Source organism: Megalobrama amblycephala, linkage group LG11 (assembly GCF_018812025.1).
Source record: "Megalobrama amblycephala isolate DHTTF-2021 linkage group LG11, ASM1881202v1, whole genome shotgun sequence".
NCBI classification, from domain to species: domain Eukaryota; kingdom Metazoa; phylum Chordata; class Actinopteri; order Cypriniformes; family Xenocyprididae; genus Megalobrama; species Megalobrama amblycephala.
The window spans coordinates 16799107-16817983 of record NC_063054.1 but is presented as its reverse complement, the minus strand read 5'-3'; the positions used below and the strand labels follow the sequence as shown (position 1 = coordinate 16817983).

Sequence of the window (18877 nt, the reverse complement as noted above, 5' to 3'; positions counted from 1 at the left end):
GTCAATTTGACAGGGTTTTTTCGACATCAATTGGACATCAGTGTGTGGACATCAAATGGATGTCAAGTTTTTGACATCAATTTGACGGGGTTTTTTCGACATCAATTGGACATCAATGTGTGGACGTCAAGTGGATGTCAAGTTTTTGACGGTTTTTTCGACATCAATTGGACATCAGTGTCTGGACGTCAAATGGATGTCATTTTTTTGACGTCAATTTGACGGGGTTTTTTCGACATCAATTGGACATCAGTGTGTGGACGTCAAATGGATGTCAAGGTTTTGACGTCAATTTGACGGGGGGGTTTTCTACATCAATTGGACATCAGTGTGGACGTCAAATGGATGTAATTTTTTTGACGTCAATTTGACAGGGTTTTTTCGACATCAATTGGACATCAGTGTGTGGACGTCAAATGGATGTCAAGTTTTTGACGTCAATTTGACGGGGTTTTTTTCTACATCAATTGGACATCAGTGTGTGGACGTCAAATTGACAGCAAAAAAATTACGTCAATTTGGATTTTTTTCGACATCAATTGGTCATCGGTGTGTGGATGTCATTAATGTCAAAAAATTTACGGCAATTTGATGGTTTTTTTTTTTTTTTTTACATCAATTGGACATCAGTATGTGGACATCAAATTGACATCATTTTATGTTTTTTTTCAATGTCAATTGGGCATCAGTGAATGGATATCAACAATGTCAACGAAAGTAGTCTACCCGTAATATGAAACGTTACCTATAAATATGAAAAACTGCGGCATTATGTTTACAGCAGATTTATTCATGTTGCATCATATTTAGTCATTTACTTTTACACGTGTAGTTTGCAGTGTCGAGCATTATAATCAGGGTGCGAATTACAGGTGAATTCTAGATGAATCAGGGTGCGTCTGACCCCCCTAACGAAGGCTTGATCCCCCCGAAGGACAACAAAGTAAGATGCTGTGGGGGGGGGGGGGGGGGGGAAGTAGTCTACCCATGATATGAAACATTATATAATAACAAACGGTTTTGTTGAGTTTAAGAATGCAATGTCCAATCAGAGGCGTTGTGATTAGCCACCACGCAAATGCCGGTGACTAAGGATTGACTGAATTCTGAATCTCACTCATGCGAATTCTGGTTTGTCATCATAAACAACAAAATGCATAAAGTAAGAGATTAATTTAATGAAGAAAATATGCAAGTAAGAGATTCATTTTGCAGTATAGAGAGTTTCAGAGGTTACATCGGGAGTTTTTGCGAAAGTGCACAACTCACATTAGACTGAAGTCATGGACCGCATCGGTGTTCTTTGATCGCTTTATTAATGTAATGACGATATTCAGAGTTTGAAAAAACGTTTTGTTTTCAATGTTAAGTCTTCTTTTACTAATCCGTAAAAAAGCAATAAACAAATTCTCGTTTTGTCTGTAGCCAGCCCAGAATATGATGCTTTTTCCCCACCAATCATTGGGATCATTGGTAACAGTCTGTAGAATTGTGATTGATTGAAGTAACTGGTTAACTGGTTAATTTAGGTATTTGAACAATATATATTCAGATTCAAGTCGATTTTAATAAGGTAATTATAAAAACTGGCCCCTACAAAAGGTAAAAAAAAAAAAAAAAAATGAAAAGGCCTGTTATTTATATATATATATATATATATATATATATATATATATATATATATATATATATATATATATATATATATATATATATAGGCCTTTTCATATACACTTTTTTTTTAACCTTTGTATATACACACTAAACACCACTCCGGAGCAGGGTTTCACAACCCCCACCCCGGATAAAAAGCGGTGCTAACCTTCTAAATTACAAGTGTGGAACGTTCCTTTACCCGGGGTTAAGCGCAATGTGAAAAGCACTTCTGTGTTGCCACTTTTCAAATGATTGCCGATCTTAACATAAATCTCTGTGAAGTATCAAAAGTCCATAGATTTCCACCCATCTTAAATACTCTATCAAACATGTCGACGTCCATCTTTTGGAGAGCGTGAGAGGTTTCGCTGGGGTTCTGCTGCAGCATCTGGTGGGAAGCCGAAGGGCCGTGGCTGACCGGGCAGAGGGGCTCTCGCGGGGCCAGTGGGCATCTGCCTCGAGCCGCTACACTTCACCCTCCAGCATCATATATTCATGCGCTGCTCCCCCCGCACCATCTGTGTCCACGTTCACCAGCGGTTCGCACACGAGCTCTGGTGACACACAGGACGGGCAGAGCAGGGGTAGGGCATGGGCACGGTAGAGCAGACTGCGGAGAGCTACGCTGTGCCAACACGTATGAAAGAGAAAGACAGGAGCACAGCTGTCTTCCTGTCACTGCATTCGCTTGGATATAAAATTAGAGTTGTGAGCATGTGTTCGGTACACTATAAGTTTCAAGTTGATCTTCAACACGCTTCTTGTGCTTTTTTCAGATGCACTACATGTATTCAGCCACAAGATGGTACGACTGACTCACATTTTTACCAGGTTCTTCCTGTAGAGTTGGCGGTCCAAAGCCACGCACTTCGATTATTGGAGTTTTGCTTTGTAATAATGCAAAACAGCGTGGTAATCTTGGTTATCTGCATGTGACCCGCTGCTTTTACGATCTCTGACCAGAACTCGCTTTCCTCCGTCGCGTGCCCCATTCGAGCAGCTGAGACCCAGCGGCTCGCTGGCAGGTGTTGGTCCTCCTGTCGGCCGCAGCTAAGGGAACTTCACTGGGCCTTTGTGCCCGCTTCAGCCTGGCTCTGCCGTCCCGCTGGCAGATGGCATCAAGCTGCGGGCGCCTCTCCCAACTATAATTACCAGCTTCAGCTACAGATGGAGACAAGCAGGCGCGATGGTCCCTGTATCCTCTGTGGCCTTCACCAACCTCCGCAGTCTGCCCTGAAAAGCCTAAACAGGCCTGCTGCTAGGACAAACCACCACACACTTCACCAACTGCTAAAGTGTCTGTGAGCTTCCTGCAGATTAAATACTGTGTAGATGTTCCATCGGTAGTGTAATATCAGATATGCACTATTAGCTTAGTATTGGATTGATTGATTTTGTGTGTACTGTTTATTGAATTATTATTTTGTAAATGGTAATGAAATCAAGCAATCAATCTTCTTTCAGTCAGCTTGTTTTGCATTTCATTTGTGCACTTTTTTTTTCCACAGGTGTGTTGCCAGGTCTAAATACAAAAGTCAAGTTTAACAGTGTTTATCTTTAAGTATTAACTGTCAGAAATCTATAATTTTATTATTTTCTAAGGTAAAAGCTGAAGTGATCTATTTGAAATAGGGTATGACAATGTAGTAAGACTACATTTTGTTTTGCTTTTGAATTACTCTACAGTCAACTGAACTTCAAGAAAGTTTCTTTCTCTTCAGTCAGTTATTGTTAACTAAAACAAAAACTATTAAACATTGTATTCGTTAATTAAAATAAAGCTGAAATAAAACAAAATGTTAATATTAGATTAAATTTGTTTCGGGTAGTTTAGTTTTTTAAGTGAAAGACGAAGTACTAAATTTACTAAAACTAAAGTTGAAATTAAAATAACGCTAATTAGAAATAAACAAAAAATGACTATAGCACATAAAATTACTCAAAATAAGTTATTACTACATAATAATATAAAAATAATACTAAAGTAACACTGTCATCAGTACTTTTGGCGTGACCTTTTTAGACCTTTTGTCTCCACCAGAGAAAGGTTACCATTTTTCAGGCATCCTAAAATGTCTGAGCTCTTTTTCCTCCAAGCTAAGCACTCCCCAACTCCATCTACTTCCAGTTTCTGTTGAAGGTCCTGCTGCTTCATCCAACACAAAGTTTTTTCAGTTTTTCTGCAACCTTGTCCCATCTGACGCATTGTTGAGGCCTTTGTTATCTCATGACTAGCAGGTTGTTATTCACTTCTCACTGACTGCATGTTCGTTCAATACCTTACATGGATCCAGAATGCAGAGCTGTATCCCAATTCTTGTACATTAAAACTCTGATATAGCTGATGGGAAAGTCTGTACTTTTGAGTGTATAGAAAAAGACAAAAGTATACAATGTCTTGATACCACATATTGTTTTTGCATTATCATATAAAGTCCTGTTCACACTACAACTATATTAGCGTCCACACCAACAAACAGTACCATTATGTTTATTATAAGTGTGCTGCTGCAGTTATGTCTTCTGCTGAGCTCTTCAAAGTCCTGTGGATCCTGATTGGCTGTCAGTGTTTTTATTGTGCATCAGCTGGACAAAACGGATATCTCTTGATATCATTCCTCTGTGTTGTTATCATTATAGTTGTGGTGTGTATGACACTTCTCATAGAGTTAGAATGATTATTAAAACTTTATCATTACAGTTATTGTTCTTGGTGTGAACAGACCTTAAAGGTGCCCTAGACCTTTTTTTAAAAAGATGTAATATAAGTCTAAGGTGTCCCATGAATGTGTCTGTGAAGTTTCAGCTCAAAATACCCCATAGATTTTTTTTAATTCTTTTTTTTTTTAACTGCCTATTTTGGGGCATCATTATAAATGAGCCGATTCAGGACTACTGGCCCTTTAATTCTCATGCTCCATGCCCACGGAGCTTGCGCTCGCCTTGAACAGTGCATAAACAAAGTTTACACAGCTAATATAACCCTCAAATGGATCTTTACAAAGTGTTCGTCATGCATGCATCGGATTATGTGAGTATTGTATACTGTTATATTGTTTACATTTGATTCTGAATGAGTTTCATAGTGCTCCGTGGCTAACAGCTAATGCTACACTGTTGGAGAGATTTATAAAGAATGAAGTTGTTTTTGTGCATTATACAGACTGCAAGTGTTTAATAATGAAAATAGCGACGGCTCTTGTCTCCGTGAATACAGTAAGAAACGATGGTAACTCTAACCACATTTAACAGTACATTAGCAACATGCTAACGAAACATTTAGAAAGACAATTTACAAATATCACTAAAAATATCTTGATATCATGGATCATGTCAGTTATTATTGCTCCATCTGCCATTTTTCGATGTTGTTATTGCTTGCTTACCTAGTCTGATGATTCAGCTGTGCACATCCAGACGTTAATACTGGCTGCCCTTGTCTAATGCCTTTCATAATGTTGGGAACATGGGCTGGCATATGCAAATATTGGGGCGTACACCACGACTGTTACGTAACAGTCGGTGTTATGTTGAGATTCGCCTGTTCTTCTGAGGTCTTTTAAACAAATGAGATTTATATAAGAAGGAGGAAACAATTGAGTTTGAGACTCACTCTATGTCATTTCCATGTACTGAACTCTTGTTATTTGACTATGCCAAGATAAATTACCTTTAACCTTTAACTTAATCCACTATGACAAACTGTTTTCTATGTTTTGGATAACACTAATTCTTATCTTAAATACAATTTAGGATGCATATGTCAATTGGGCATATGCTGTTTTGGGTCTCACCATGAGCTTCCTGTTGCAGCCAGAATCAGATTCAAGATCTTGTTTCTGGTCTATGATGGAGCAAATGAAAAGGCACCCACGGTTATCTTCAAGCCATGTACCAACCATACACCCCAGCTGGGCAACAGCAATCAGCTAAATCTGGTAAGAGCAGCATTTTCTTTCCTCCACATGAAAGACTATTAGTAACCATATGCTTGTTAACCAAATGCGGAGGTCCTTTCTGATTATTTCTGGCTTTGGCTAAGTACTTTTTTTTAAATGTTGTGATGCAAAATGATCTCGATCTTTCTTAAGGTAGTTATGTTAGTAAAAGCTGTCCGAGATGCATCTGCGTGTATGTGAAAGTGTTTTAAAGTGTGCCTAGACTAGCGGGAGTTGGGTTAGTTCTCATGCCCAGCTGGCTCTTCTCTGAATCAGACATGGCTCTGCAGTAACAGATGGGTACTCTGGGGAGACTTAGAGAGAAACAAGCCTCACATATCAGACACTCTCTGCTCTAGATCCACACTACTCTCAAGATTGCCCCTCAGTCCTTGTGGGAAACCGCTATTCACTATTACTCCGTTAATTCTTTTAATATATTAAATATGACATTACTAACCGGATAGTTGCGTCAGCACTTTGGGGAAATTGCTGGGAAAGTGACTGTTCTACTGGGCTGCAGTGTGCATCCACAAACACAATCCCTGAGCAGTGTTAATCTCGCCAACAGAATTATTAATGGCAATGTTCACTAACTATAGTTTTATATTTCATCAAATATTATGACACGAAAAAATGTCATTATGGTTGAAAAAAAAAAAAAAAACATGATGATTTTAAAACTTTGTTGACAAACTTTACACAGCAAGATGTAGTAATGCTCTAATGTTTCTTTGTGATTTAAAAAAGAAAATTAATTTTAAAATAATCCAATTATACCCTGGGATTGAGCTGTGCATGTTGAAGTTGAACAGTGAATGAACACCAGTAAACTGAAGCGCTTCACTAGCGGGTTAATTAACTCACCCAAGCACATCCTACACAGACATCTGGCATAATTAATAACAACATATAATATCACAACTTACATCTGCACAAAATGACAAGTGAACTGTTTTTCTAATCTTACTGTATATACATAGTTGTATCTTATATACAACCCATTTATGAGTGGGAAACTCATATTTTTAAATTCTAGATGATATATGAGTTGCCAAGTTGTGAAATTTAAAGGGGCTTGTTGATTTAAAATGTAGTTATAATGAATGATTCATTTTACATGCTGTGTTTCAAAAATTTTAAAGGCATAATATACAGAACAGGTTATAGACAAGTTAAAGGGATAGTTCACCCAAAAATGAAAGTTCTGTCATCATTTACTCCCCCTCAAGTTGTTCCAATCCTGTATAAAATTCTTTGTTCTGCCGAACAAAAAGGTTATTTCGAAGAATGTTTGTAACCAAGCAGATCTCTCCCCCATTGACTGTCATAGTATTTTTTTTCCTACTATGGTAGTCAATGGGGGGCGAGATCTGCTTGGTTACAGACATTCTTCCAAATATCTTCCTTTGTGTACAGCAGAACAAAGAAATTTACACAGTTTTAGAACAACTTGAGGGGGAGTAAATGATGACAGAATTTTGGGTGAACTATCCCTTTAATCACTTAACTTTCACGGTTTGCTTTATGTAACAAATATTTGGTTGTGATACCTTGTATAAGTAAGTTATAAAAATGACTAATACACATCATTTTGAATTCATACGTAGTCGTATAGGTTTATTGTTCACAATATAAGTTATTTGTTGTGTTTGTACAACGTCCGTTATGTTTCCGACTTGAGTGTATTAAATGTCGTAATAACGAACGGCCAACTCAAGTTTTCCCGGTGCACTTGAAGACAGCATAAGTTATGTGCTAATCAGATTTTGTGAGTCATGTGAATATGGTCTTCCTGTAAATACGGAATGAATAACTAAAGCATTCACAAATTACAGTAATGTACTTAATGTTATTTCAAGGACAATTTTCACGTTTTTGTAAAATGTTTATGCAAGAGTTGCACCGATATTAAATTTCTCTGCTAATACCGATAACTGATGCCGATACCGATTTCTTTTTCTTAAGGAAAAAAACTCTCCCAAATAAAGCTGCAAACTATACAGGGAACCCTCTCATTTGTTACACTATAATAATAGAGGTTACGATTAAAGGGTTAGTTCACCCAAAAATGAAAATTATGTCATTAATGACTCACCCTCATGTCGTTCCAAACCCGTAAGACCTCCGTTCATCTTCGGAACACAGTTTAAGATATTTTAGATTTAGTCCGAGAGCTTTCTCGAGAGCAATCAAAGTAGTCCATGTGACATCAGTGGGTTAGTTAGACGTTTTTGAAGCATAGAAAATACATTTTGGTCCAAAAATAACAAAAACTATGACACTTTTCAGCATTGTCTTCTCTTCCGGAATCCTTTCCATTGAATTGATTCCATTGAATCCTTTCATCTGTCGCCGTTGGTAATGCACTTTTATGTCGCCGTGGTTGTTTTTGGCGATTAGGACATCCGTGACATTTTGAAGCATTGAAAATACATTTTGGTCCAAAAATAACAAAAACTACGACTTTATTCAGCATTGTATTCTCTTCCGGAATCCTTTCCATTGAATTGATTCCACTGAATTGATTCCATTGAATTGATTCCATTGAATCCTTTCATCTGTCGGCATGGGTAATGCACTTTTATGTCGCCGTGGTTGTTTTTGGCGATTAGGACACCCGTGACATTTTGAAGCATCGAAAATACATTTTGGTCCAAAAATAACAAAAACTACGACTTTATTCAGCATTGTATTCTCTTCCGGGTCTGTTGTCAATTCGCGTTCACGACTCCGCTTCTTCTTCTTCTTCTTCTTCTTCTTCTTCTTCTTCTTCTTCTTTGCTGTTTTACGGCGGTTGGCATCCAGCTTATTGGTGCATTACCGCCCCCTTCTGCTCCAGAGTGTGGTTCACGACTTTCGCAGTGATGCTGCTGATGTAAGACGCTGCTGACGTGTTATCTGGTGCGCCAGAGCTTCGTTTACAGTCTGAGGGAGACGCACGCTGTATTCAAGATATTCTACATTGTTTGTATTTTGGTATTGCTTTATTTTTTAAAATGGTGCATAAGTGTGCATGTCGCGGATGTCCTAAGTGCATTAAAGTGCATTACCAATGCCGACAAATGAAAGGATTCAATGGAATCAATTCAATGGAAAGGATTCCGGAAGAGAAGACAATGCTAAATAAAGTCGTAGTTTTTGTTATTTTTGGACCAAAATGTATTTTCGATGCTTCAACAAACGTCTAACTAACCCACTGATGTCACATGGACTACTTTGATGATGTTTTTATTACCTTTCTGGACATGGACAGTATACCGTACATACATTTTCAATGGAGGGACAGAAAGCTCTCGGACTAAATCTAAAATATCTTAAACTGTGTTCCGAAGATGAACGGAGGTCTTATGGATTTGGAACGACATGAGGGTGAGTCATTAATGACATAATTTTCATTTTTGGGTGAACTAACCCGTTAACAACAGAGGTATTATATTCAGCTGCTATTTATTTTCAGATATAGTAAATACCCTCAAATAAAAACTGAAATGTTTGTATAAAACCCAGTTGCGCATAGTTTTCATAAGCACTTGTCTTCATGGCAAATTTATTCAAACATATAATTAACAGTAAATAAGCTCTTCTCTAGTGTTTTTTTGTTTGTTTGTTTTTTAATAGATAACTAAGGAAACATTGGAAAACATTCCTGAGGAAGTCTTTCCGCATTTGAAACACAGATTAAGTGATTACATGAGACATGATACATTCCGGTAAGTTGTACTGTGTCTTTCAACATACCTTTTGATGTTCATGCATGTTTTTCGAGATATAACTTGTATTAATGTGGAATAAAAGACTTGAAATGAGATGCTACAGCGGTCTGTCACGTCACATTTAAGAGTCTCAAAACGGCATAATTGTTTGAACTGAGACTTTATTTCTTATCAGAAGTATTTCATTTTGCACTTTTACGTCAGAGTAAATAAGAGTAAAAATGACAAAAATGAATGAATATGAAAAATATTGACAGGATATTTTCATAAAAAGAAGAAGAAACTAAATAAATAAATGGGTGAAAAGACATTTCAACAATGACCCATCCATCTTGCCTGTCACACTTGGTGCTCGGTGAGGCAACAGTGCTGAGACGGCCATGGCTAATGGGGGCTGCAGCAGGTCAGGTCAGTTTGGAGAAGGGAAGAGAGGTAGAGGTGACCTTCTTACTGTACCATTTTAGCCTGTCCAGGCCAGTGCGGTAGAAGGGATGTGTCCGTGGGGAAAGTCAGACAGATGCTGTTTCTCTCACTCTCTCTCTTTTCCGCCCTGTGGGTGAGACAGAGTGCAGTCTGGCCCGTGCAGCTGCCACCCGCACCATCAGGAGCCTCTTCTGCCTGCTTCTCCTCGATGACCTACACACTAAACTTCACTTTTGCTGGGACCACACCAGTTCAGGCAGGAGTATCTTTAGGAATGTAACCAAAAGCTCAAATAAGCATGTTTATATATGTATTGACGGACTGTGTATTGACATCTGTGTGTGGCAATGATGAGTGAATGAATGTGCGGGTGAAGGGGGTTGGGAGAAAGAGCCAAAAGGAAGGGGAGGCTTCATACCAGCTGCTAAACATGACATTTCCTGGCTGGGCCTTCGGTCCCCAGCAGGGGCGACATCTGTGTGCCTGCCTTTCATCCCCCTCTGCTCCTCAGGCAAGATGGCTGAACTACCTGCAACAGGGCACAGGCCCCAGAGACAGCCAGCACTCTCTACTCTAGCCAGCCAAAGCCTCTCCCAGCTGGGCTCCTGTTGCCTGGGGCCTGAAGCCCAGGCACCCAGCTGCAGTGTCTACCCTTCCCCTGGCCCTGTTTGATCCTCCGCCCGCAGTCCCTCTGTATACACACCAGTCACCTCCAGCCCTCAGAGGAAAGATCATGCTGGCTTCACACCTCTGAGCTGTTCTTGCTGGAATTAGAGGTTTTTGGTCTTGAGGGAGCTATATTTGTACAGAGTATGCTTTCTTCATTGCTAACTAACAGTAATTGCACTATATTTTCAGTAGCATGGATGGCAGTGGCTCAAAATGTTTGGTTCCTAATAACAAAGTACTTTTTTTCCCCAACAAGCATTGTAGAGAGACAATGTTATATCCCTTTGTAGCTGAGCAAGCTGAGACAGTAATAAAAAAAAGAAAGTCTGATTCATTTCAGTGAATTCAGACATAAACCATATTAAAAAAGAAACAATTCACTCATCGGAGTCTGTGAGTTCAGCTGTGTCTGAAATCATTTGCTGTCAGAGTATTTCCTTTAAAGGGTTAATTCACACAAAAATGAAATTTCTGTCATTAATTACTCACCCTCATGTTGTTCCACACCCGTAAGACCTTTGTTTATATTCAGAACACAAATTAAGATATTTTGATGAAATCGGAGAGGTTTTTTTATGCTCCATTTGAAAGCAATGAAAGTACCACATTCAATGTCCAGAAAAGTGGCAAAAACATTGTTAAAATAGTCACCCTCTCGGATTTCATCAAAATATCTTAATTTGTGTTCCTAAGATGAACGTCTAACAGGTATGGAACTACATGAGGGTGAGTAATTAATGACAGAATTTTCATTTTGGGGTGAACTAACCCTTTAAGTCAGTGGTCTCAAACTCAATTCTTGGAGGGAATTGATTCCTCTGCACAGTTTAGCTCCAACCAGCTCCAACTCACACCTGCTTGGAAGTTTCTAGTAATCCTGAAGAAAAACCTTGATTAGCTGGATCAGGTGTGTTAGATTAGGGTTGGAGCAAAACTGTGCAGAGCTGTGGCCCTCCAGGAATTGAGTTTGAGACCACTGCTTTAAGTGAATGTAAACAGTTGACAAAGAAAACGCAGAACAGTATATTGGATCCATGCAGCTCTTAAAGTGACAGCAGCATAAAATTCCTGCTGCCATCTCTATAATAACATTAATCAAACAATAAAAGACAAAGAGAAAATTCAGTCACTGTTCTTGTCTGAATAGTTTTTATAACTATAAAGTGCAATGTTATTTTACATTTGATTACAGTTTCTTTTTTGGGTGAACTAACCCTTTAATTAAGAACTTGAGCATTCTTGAATGTCAGGTAACCTACAATGTTCAGCCACATCATTATATATATAATATATATACAGTATGACACACTACCATTCAAAACTTTAGAGTCAGTAATAGGTTTTTGTTTTTGAAATTAGTATCTTATGCTCTCCAAGGCTGCATTTATTTGATCAATAATACAGTAAAAACATACTATTGTGAGATATTATTACAATTTAAAATAACTTTTCTATTTTAATATATTTTAAGATGTAATTATTCCTGTGATGGCAAAGCTAAATTTTTAGCAGCTATTACTCCAGTCTTCAGTTTCACATGATCCTTCAGAAATCATTCATGTTTTTTTGAAGCTCAAGAAAGATTTCTTAATATAATCCATGTTGGAAACAGATGTGCTGCTTAATATTTTTGTGGCAACCATGATACTTTTTTCATGATTCTTTGATGAATTGTTAGCTTGTAGTTTAGCTACTGTAAATACCCTTTGACTGTAGCTGAACTATTATAAATTATCTGGGATATTTCATCCAAATGGAAATTCTGTCATTATTTACTCACTCTCATATCCAATGTTGGGGAAAGTTACTTTTAAAAGTAACGCATTACAATATTACGTTACCCCCTAAAAAAAAGTAACTAATTGTGTTACTTAGTTACTTTTTATGAAAAAAGTCACCTTCACCAAAAGTGAAATGAATATGCCTCAGGCTGAAGGAAATGCATATTTACTCTTGTACAGTAGAGGGCGCATCTCAAACAGCTGTGCTGCCATTCTGGTTTAAAGAAGAACAGGATACAGTAGAAGGAAGTTCAACACTCATATTTCTAAATCTAATCTAAAGTCATATTTGCTTATTAGTATGGTTGGATTGGATCACTGAAGGTCAGCAGCAAAGATATTGGTTAATAAAGTGAGATTAAATACATAAAGTATATAGTTAATTACAGGTTTGTGTAAAATTCTGTTTTTATTCATTTTGAGGAATACTTAATGTTTTCGTGCAAGTGAGAAGAATAAATGCATGTTTACACTTAGTCCAGAATTGCATTAATCATCATGTTTACACTGCGCACACAACACCTCTGCACTTTATTTCTCTCAACATGGGGACAGGAGAGATGTCAGTCAATAAATGTGAAAAAGTAACTTGCATTACATATTTGAAAAAGTAACAGATATTTTGTTGTAAATTGAAAAATGAATGTGCTACTTTACTAGTTACTTGTAAAAGTAATCTGATTATGTAACTTAAGTTACTTGTAATGTCTTACCCTCAACACTACTCATATCATTTCAAAATTGTATCTTCTGTGGAGCACAAAAGTAGAAATTTTGAAAAAAATGTATCGAATGTTGTTTTGGACACTGCTGACATTAATTGTATGGCCAAAAGCAGTTAAAACAACCTGTGTCCCTCAGAAAAAAAGAAACTCATACCAGTTAGCATCGACATAAATAAATTATGAGGTTTTTTTTTTTTTTTTTGGGTGATCTATCCCTTTAAGTCAGTGCCGAAGTTGCTGGTTACAGGAAAGTGTGGCATATCTTGTTCCTGTAACTGTGTTCTTTCAAACCCATCTGGTCTTGGTTTCATGCAAAGATTTAATGACTTTAACGAGAATGGTGAAGCCCAGTTATAAATGGGAAAAGATTTGTGATTTTTCACCTCAGTTCATTGATGCTTAGTTTCTCACGGAAAATATTGGCCATGCAGATTTTCCTCACAGATCCCAAAACTCCAGTTTAGATTGCAAAACTCCAGGAGCCACAGACTTATCAAAGCCACATGTTGAGGCGAAGACTCTGGTTTGCCACAGTGAACGCCTGGACAGTGTGGTTTTGGACAGTTCTAGTAAAGTTACATATGTATGTTTCAAAGTTTCTACATGGAAAAAGAGGCAAATGTATTCCAAGAAGGATGGCAGTGTGATTACGTTATAGTATTGTATGTCATTTTGTAAGCAGCATATACAGAGAATGTAAATGTGTATAGAAGTTAAAAGAATGTAATTGTTGAGCAAAGCATAGCTGGCAATTTAACAAGCCACCATAATGGTTATGATACTGTGAGCATATTTAACATAGTGAGCATTTTAAAACTCCAACTCCAACACTCCCTTATGACTTTTAAATGATTCCCAAAATGATTTAAAACTATCAAAGAATGAACTTTGAAACCAGATTTATTTCTAGTCATTTGCATTTCCACTCATTAGCCGATCCTATTCTGTCACCATTTTCAGAGAAATATTCAAGCGCATCTGCTTTGAGATCTTCAGCAACAGCCAAAATCTTCCTCTCTTCCACTTTGTTGATTGTTTAAAGTTATCAGCAAATTTCCTAATGGAGCTGTTCAGATGTCATTTCCTTGGGTTAATGATTTCCTTTTTTTAACCGGGCCATTTATTCATTTTCTTAAGAGAATTTGGTCCCGCCCTTCACTAAGAGACAATCACTTCTCTGTGAAAGCGATGGGGCAGTTTGGCAAGCGATGGATTTCCTCATGTCATCTCTCAAGGAAAAAGTGTGCTTGGCTCAGAATAACAAAATATAACACTGTCACAACGTAAGGCAAATCCACAGCCTGTGAAGAGCAGGCACCTAGCCAAGCACTTTTATGAGAGTGGAGGACATATTTATGCAGTACTTACACTAATGGAAGCACATTTAAGTGGTGGAGGCAGGGAGGGTCCATTTATGCATTTTGTTTTCTCCTTAAAGTTGCTCCTAAGAAAAGTTAAAAGAGAACCGAAATTAAGTTTAAATGGTCCAAAACCATTACTTAAATATGATAATTCCTCTTGAGATGCAGCAACAGGCCTATAACACCATGTTGTACAACAAATGATGCTCAACTGATCGCAAATAATCCCCTTGCAAGTACTGTAAATACAACTTGGCCTAAACCAGTTAAATTATGGTAGCAACAATGAATTTTACATTAAATATCTATAAAATTTCAGAATGTCTGCATAGTGTGTTCACGGTTCAGAAAAATCACAGAAAGTAATAAGCATTATATACATGATGAGTACATTCCCAGAATGTTTCCTCATTTATCAGACACCACCTGAATATGAGAATGGTGGCACACCATGCAGCTATAGGCAAAGAAGCTCAAACATTTACCTAGTAAATGTGTTGCTCAACAATAGAAGCTCACTAATAATCCTGGGCAGTTTGCATGTTATCCTCTATCTGCCCTTTCAGCTAGCCTGCCAGGCTCACTCTATCGGCAGATTGCACGCACACATGCAAAATACTATTGGGGGTCATCGTGCAGCTGTACTGCTCTGGGCATCCGCGTACGCATATGCATACGAAGAAACACACATGCTGTGAAATATTCAAATGCTGGGATGGGTGCGTTTTCTGTGGCACAGTGCATTACTGTTAAGTGCTACAAAGAGTTATTCTTATGTTGCAGACTCAACCGACACCACACCCCCTGCTCAATAACAGGTTAGTGCATAACTGTTTGTCTTGCAAATGACATGACAAGCTCTATGGGCATCAACTTCATTATAGAGTATGAAAGAAGATTGCCTACTTAAAGGGATAGTTCCTCCCAAAATAAAAGTTCTGTCATTTACAGTATAAACTTATAATGAAACTTGTAAGAATTGTACTGGTTGCTGTTTTCCATGAAATCAATGGAGACTGAGGGGCCATTTTCAACTAAAATCTGAAATATTTTTAATGCGTTTTGGCTGTTAATTTACATGACAATGGTGTTTTGGAGGCCTGAAAAATGCAAACTTTTGAAAACTGGTTGAAAACAAGTGCAAGTTTTGAAAACAGTACTGTTGTCGTCTCTGTAAACTAATGTGAATTTGTGGCACTTGTGGTTAGGGTTGGGAATGGAAAAATCGATTCCAATTCTGGAATCGGATACTTAAAGGATTAGTTCACTTTCAAACTAAAATTTCCTGATAATTTACTCACCCCCATGTCATCCAAGATGTCCATGTCCTTTCTTCAGTCGAAAAGAAATTAAGGTTTTTGATGAAAACATTCAAGGATTTTTCTCCATATAGTGGACTTCAATGGACCCCAAACTGCTGGAGGTCAAAATTTCAGTTTCAATGCAGCTTCAAAAAGTTCTACACAATCCCAGACTAAGGAATAAGGGTCTTATCTAGAGAAACTATCGCTCATTTTCTAAAAAAAAAAAAAATGAAAAATTATATGCGCTTTAACCATAAATGTTCATCTTGAATTAGCTCTTCTTCTCTATTAGAATTCCAGCAGTGTAGACACTGCTAAGTGTATTACTGCCCTCCACAGGTCAAAGTATGAACTAATTGTTATATACTTGCACTAGCATCTTGTATATGACAATTTAGTCAGAATTGGTCAGAAATAATTTATAAAATTAAAATTATGATTCCTTATCGATTCCTTTGTGTGCATTTTAATATGACTTTAAACCATTCAAGCACAAGAAGACTTGCACACTGTTGTCTGTGCTGTGCACACATCCAAAACGTGCACACAGAAAGCCACCTCTCATACTGAATAGTGCGCGCTACTGAACTGAGTTCACTTCTATGTCTTGAGTGAACGTAAACAGTTGACAAAGAAGTAGGGCTGGGCGATATATCACATGAGATTGTCACGCGCATTTCGTCAGTAAAGCCGGTTCCCTGATTACCGCTAAATCGCCATCACCTGCTTTCAAATGGAGCGCCATTTAATAGACAGAGCCGTAGTTCACTGACAAGCCACGCAATATCGCGTTCATTATCGAAGGCGATTCATCTGCGATATGAACGCGATATTGCGTGGCTTGTCAGTGATCTACGGTTCTGTCTATAAAATGCCGCTCCATTTGAAAGCAGGTGATGGCGATTTAGCGGTAATCAGGGAACCGACTTTACTGACGAAATTCGCGTGACAATCTCTATAATAACGTTAATCAAACAATAAAAGACAAAGAGAAAACTGAGTCACTGTTCTTGACTAAATAACTTTTGTAACTATATATGTAATGTAGTCTATATTTTATTTATAAAGTGCAGTGTTATTTTACATTTGATTACAGTTTCTGTACCTGAATACCAGAAAATCTGTTTATTTCAATCATATCTTTGTTCAGTTGTATTTATTTGTGTGACTGCTAATTTGTTTATTGGTTATTTTTTAATTACTGAGTGTTTACTTGTCTTTAATAATGCTTGAAATGTATTTTAGTTAGGCTAGTTGTTTTTGCTATGGTATTTTTAAGCCATAGGCAAAAGTTCCTTGTCTGTGTTCTTTATCCTGTTGATTTTTGTGGTAATTAGTTAAAGTGAAATGTTTTGCAATAAGGCTTAGAATAAATGTGAATGATAACTAAGTTTTTTTTTTTATCTTATTGGAATCAAAATTAGGAATCGATAAGAATCAGAATTGATGGGTACAATCAGAATCGTTAAAATTCAAACGTTACCCAACCCTACTTTGTGGCATTTTTGTTCAGTCTAGGTTTCTTTACTAAGTGACATCACCATTTACTTACCTGGCATGCATAATACAGCATTTTTAGTTGTTTTCACGAATCCATGTGAACGGAGATCGTTTTGACAACACTGTCATCTATGCACAAAAAAAAAAAAACGCAAAGGAAAAACTTTTCAGTTTTTAGTAGCCTATATTGTTGTTGTGTAAACATACCCTGAAACTTTCAAGCTTCAAAAATGACAAAAAGTACCATAAAAGTATCAAAAAGTAGTACATTTAACATATGTGCTCTATTCAAATTCTGCTGAAGTCATGCATTTGAAGGCAGTGAATTGAATATTTTGTTTTCAGTTGATTGAACAAATGATTCTGATTCATTCAGTTTGTAAATTTGATGATGAGCTGGCTAAAAAGAACAATTAATTGACAAATTGGACATCTCATGAACAAAGCAAGGCAGCTAGGTGGGTGTGAATAATGGCTTAAATTGCAATATAACAATATGATTGTGTGGAACATGTGGACTATCTTTATGATGAAAATCAGTTGAGTTTGGAACAACATGAAGGAGAGTAAATGATGACAGAATTTACATTTTTGGGTAAATTATTCCTTTAACCAGAGCATATCAGAATCAATACACACATGCACAGAGGAAACTCAGAGCGCTTTAAAGATGCGTCTGTTCAGGCTTGTCAGGGCTCACTTTGACACTGATGGAAATGAGAGGCTGATTCCTGTGGTACACCACAATGAGCTGTAAACTTTCAGAGATGGATGATAACCAGAATCCTTGAGGGACAGCAAGATGCTTCCTACTGATGGCTTCCAAAGCACAATACACTGGCATTCAGCAGACAGTGAGTCTGAATCCTTTCTCTGTTCTCTGGTCGTGTTGTTGTTGTCGATTGTTTTGGCACAAATCTAAAAACACAGTGGTAAATGGACCCTTATCTATATATTTCTCAGAACATTGTTCATTGTGTAGTTGATATGGATGCCAATGGAAACCTATGTATGTCTTGCTTTTGTTACTTGGAACATGTATAAGGCGAAGTGAAAAGGCAATTTTCACTTTAATGGATCAGGCAGCATTAGGTGACTGACTGCACTGGTGCTGGAGGAGGTCCATTACTCTTTGCTGAAATACAGAGCTGGAGCACCTCTTGTGCTCGGGATGAATCTGCTGATGGCAGCACTTGATGTGCCAGGTATCCGATAAGAAAACTGAAGCCACAAAATGCTTACCAGCATAATGCAATTCATTGATACTGCAATATGTGGTAGATCCGTGTCTGTTTTTCAAATGATTTAAAATTCAAATGAGATACCACCATACAATTAAATTTCATAAATAAGTATAAACAACTAAGATTTTCATAGACTGACTCCCAACAAAAGTGTAAACACTGTGGCTCTGCTCTCAAAACTATTCTGTTTGATTGATTGTTCTGTTTGTTGCATCCCAACCAGCCTGAGACTGCAACACTGGCTCAACCAAGTTTGGGGTAGAACTATTTGTTTACCGAACTAATGGCGGCAGTGTTATTTTAATATTATTTGTATACTATTATAGTATTTATTAATATTTTGAATGGATTTTATTAAACAATTATATAATTATACAATAGTATTTATTAATATTTTGATTAGCTTTTTTTTCCGTTTTCATTTTAGTATTTTTATGTGCTTATTTTTATATATATTTCTATAGCTTTTATTTATTTTAATTTCAGTTTTAGTAATCTTAGTACTTCAACTTCTTTTATTTGAGTTAGTTGCCAAGGTAACATTTTTTAAGGTTTGTTTG

General features: G+C 37.3%; 1 long non-coding RNA gene across 1 annotated transcript; it reads left to right on the top strand.

Moving 5' to 3' along the window:
- The first annotated feature begins 5205 nt into the window (after nt 1-5205).
- LOC125278745 lies at nt 5206-10899 on the top strand. Its single transcript, XR_007187254.1, has 3 exons — nt 5206-5594; nt 9216-9307; nt 9876-10899. It is a non-coding gene; the product is annotated as an uncharacterized LOC125278745 (long non-coding RNA).
- Nucleotides 10900-18877: the final 7978 nt, after the last annotated feature.